The following is a 3,999-nucleotide window of genomic DNA, read 5'->3' as shown; positions in this document are numbered from 1 at the left end:
GGCGCCCGGCCGAGGCTCCGCCCCTTGGTGCGACGCGCGCGGCGGGCGGGGCGGGGCGGGGCGGGGCGGGGCGGGGCGGGGCGACGCTGGGCTGGGAGACGCCAACCCCAGCCAGAGGCCCCAGGAAGGAAAAGGAAGTGCGCACGCGTGAGTTAGGGTGGTGCTCGCCTGCCGGCAACCCATCATCTACTACTAAAGGGCTGGGAGCGGGCAGGCGAGCTGGGTGGAGGCAGCAGACAGCATGCGGGCCTCCAGATCGAAGTTGACCCCAATCTCTCGGGGTTTTCCCTTCCCGAGAGCCCCCGGAGGCTAGCGCGGTGATTCTTTGGCGAAAACATTTCGGAATTCCGTGGTCTGTGCCAGGCCTATGCTCTATTTTGTCCTCAACCCAGTAGCAAAATAGTTATGTAAACAGATTTCGACACAGTGCGATGGCTGCAACAAAAAGAAGCATTATGAGGTTAGATGTGAAAAGGTAGCATTAACGACGGCGGAGGTTGCAGTTTCCTGTCTGCGGTAGGCACTGGTGAAGTGGAAGTTTGAGAAACTAAGTGGCTTGTGCTCCGGTGCATTTCTGGTAGAGAGAAGGCTTATGGTCCTCACCTGACTGAGTGCAATCGAACAGGTAAAGTGATGATAAAGAACCTAAAAGGAGCAGAATTTTTCCCCCTTTGGCACTGGGCTGCTCTGTGAGGACATTAAGGGACGAGCTAGTTTAGATATTTTGTTGTTTAAATTTATTTTCCCTATATAACCATAGTTTTTAAAGTCTTAAAAAGATAGACAGTAATCAGCCATTCTCTTATTAGTGTCCGTTTCTTGTGTATTTTGGTCTAAAAATAAACATTTCATAAGGTGGTCTTTCAAGAAATGTTCTACAGCATTATTAAATTGTGAGACGACGACGATCTCTAAAGAAAGCATCTATTTATAAAGGTGGGTTGAAAGTAAGCAAGAGAGACAGCAGCAAAAAGCTGGAATCGACATTCCAGGACACATTCATTCACAAATTTTATCTTCAACGTTTGGCAAAGTACCTAATACTTAAGTGTAATTAATTTGCTGTGCTAGGGGATGAAACCAAGAGCCTCTGCAAGCCTTACCACTGAGCTAGGCAACCCCCAACTTCAGTGAATGAATTCAGTGAGAAGAATTCAAGCCTAAAATAAGCTAAATTAAATGGAGAGGAAGGAACCACTATGAACCTAAAAGGAGCAGAATTTTTTTTCTGAAAAAATATTTAAAGATCAAAGAAGGCAATAGAACTTAGTGATTGGACTGATTAATTTTATGTATTAATTGTATGTAACCTAGAGTTTAGTCAAACACCAAGTCTAGTTACTGTGAATGTGTTAGATGTGATTAACGCTTAAGTCAATAAGCTGAGTAGGGCCAGGCGGTGGTGGCGCACGCCTTTAATCCCAGCACTCGGGAGGCAGAGCCAGGCGGATCTCTGTGAGTTCCAGGCCAGCCTGGGCTACCAAGTGAGTTCCAGGAAAAGGCGCAAAGCTACACAAGAGAAACCCTGTCTCGAAAAACCAAAAAAAATTAAAAAAAAATAAGCTGAGTAAAGCAGACAAATAAAGCACTGTAATATATATGGATCCAGCCAATAAGTCCAAATAAAGACAAGACCCTCAGGAAGGAAGACTTGTGCCTCCAGACCACAGCATCAGATCTCCCTTAGGTCTCTATCCTGCTTGCCTGCCCTGAAGATTTTTGGATAGTTGTGATCTAAATTCCTTAAATTCTCTTTTTATACATGCATCACATTGATCTGTTTCATTCGAGAGCCCTAATATAGTGACTGAATGTATTGAAGCTCCAAGTAGGAAAGGTTATGCTTTAGGAGATTGAGTGATGGTGACACTGAGATGTGCAAATCAAAACTTGAGAGCTATCTTTGATTTCTTGACCTCTTTGACTCCCCCCCCCAATTCCATTTGTAACCCAGTTTTGTAACTCTGTTTCCATAACTGAAATTGAAAAATTACTACTACCTGAATCTAAAGAGTTTTGTAACTTCTCAACTGGCATTCCATTTTCATCTTTCTCCACAATCCATCCCCCACACAACAGTTTGCTTGCTTAAAAATGTAATTTATGGGGCTGGAGAGATGGCTCAGAGGTTAAGAGCACTGACTGCTCTTCCAGAGGTCCTGAGTTCAATTCCCAGCACCCACATGGTGGCTCACAACCATCTGTAATGAGATCTGGTGCCCTCTTCTGTGTACGTAATAAGTAAATAAATAAATCTTTTTTTAAAAAAAAATGTAATTTATGCCAGGCAGTGGTGGCACACAACTTTAATCCCAGCACTCAGGAGGCAGAGGCAGGTGATCTCTATGAGTTTGAGGCCAGCCTGGTCTACAGAGTTAGTACCAGGACAGCCAGAGCTACACAGAGAAATCCTGTCTGGAAAAACCAAACAAATAAGCAAAATAACAACAAAAAAAACTAATGTATACCAGGTGTGGTGATCCAGGCCTGTATCCCAGCACTCTTGATGCAGAAGCCAAAAGAGTCCAAGTTTCAGGCCAACCTGGGCTACATATCATGACCCTGCTGAATAAAACAGTAAATAATATTGCTTCCTTCCAAGTAAAACCTCCTTAATGACTTCTTGTTTATTTTTAGAAATACATCAACTTCTTGGCCTGGGAATGTAGCTTAGTTGGCAGAGTGCTTGCCCAGCATGCACAAGACCCTGAGTTTAATTTCTAGCACCACATAAATGATGTGGTAGCACACAGGAGATGGAGGTAGGAGGCTCAGGAGGCAAGGTCATCCTGAACTACACATGTGACCCCATCCTAAAATGACAGTTCAACGTTTTTCATGGCCAATAAGCCCTCGCACAGACTGTCTTACCTCCTTTCAAACATATGCTGATCTCTTTCTTTTTCTCTGTCTTCTCCTTTTCCTTCTTCTGCTCTCCTTCCTTGTGACTCCTGGCCCCTCCATCCTTTATTCCCTTCATTGCTGAGGCTGCTCTTTTCTCTAGGAGCTTGTGTCACTGCTGTTTCTTCCTGTGGTGCTCTTCCCACACTCTGCATGGATGGCCTCTCCTCCTTCATATCAAAGCTGAATGTTACATTTGCAGAAATCCCTTCTGTGAGCTGAGTGTGTAGCTCAGTTGGTAGAGTGCGTACCTGGCATGCAGAAGGCCCTGAATTCAGTCCGTAGACCATAGAGTCTGGTGGCACATTAGAAAAGGACCTTCCCATTCACTCCACCTCATCATTCTGTTATCTGGTTTGTTGCAGCATTTATTCTGTGATTATCTTGTTTTCTATATGAAGCACAGGGTCTCGCCTGTTTCCTTTTGTTGTGAGGTAGCAGAGGGGGGCATGAAACAAGGTCTTCCACTATGTAGCACTAGCCTGGAACTTCCTAGGTAGTTCTTGACTTCCACTCTGGATTCATCCTTCTGCCTCTGCTTCCCAACTAGATGGGGTTGCAGGACTGTATTCCACCACATGTAGCACTTTTGTGTTCTTTGTTGTTATATTCCTGGTACCTGGCACATAGTAAATGCCCAATAAGGTCTTTTAAAAATGACTCAGTGACCCCACTTAAAGAATACAGGGAAAATTGTTTGGCTACACTGTAGTCAGAAGTTTTCCTGTGTCCTGCCTGGTCCACAGCCGCTCAAACCCAAGTAAACACACAGAGGCTTATATTAATTAAAACTGCTTGGCCATTAACTCAGGCTTTCTACAGACTAGCTCTTACACTTAAACTCAGCCCATTTCCTTTAATCTATATGTTGCCACGTTTTTCCGTGGCTTTATCTATGTGCCATTACATGCTGCTCCCTGGACAGCAGGCTGGCATCTCCTGTCTCAGCCTCCTCTTCCTAGAATTCTTCTTGTCTCCTTATCCCACCTATACTTCCTGCCTGGCTACTGGCCAATCAGTGTTTTATTAGACCAGCTTACAAAAGCATCCCACAGCATTTCCCCTTTTCTGTTTAATTAAAAAGGAAGGTTTTAACTT

Source organism: Peromyscus leucopus, chromosome 4 (assembly GCF_004664715.2).
Source record: "Peromyscus leucopus breed LL Stock chromosome 4, UCI_PerLeu_2.1, whole genome shotgun sequence".
NCBI lineage: Eukaryota > Metazoa > Chordata > Mammalia > Rodentia > Cricetidae > Peromyscus > Peromyscus leucopus.
The sequence above is the reverse complement of the archived record's forward strand: the minus strand, read 5'-3'. Positions refer to the sequence as shown.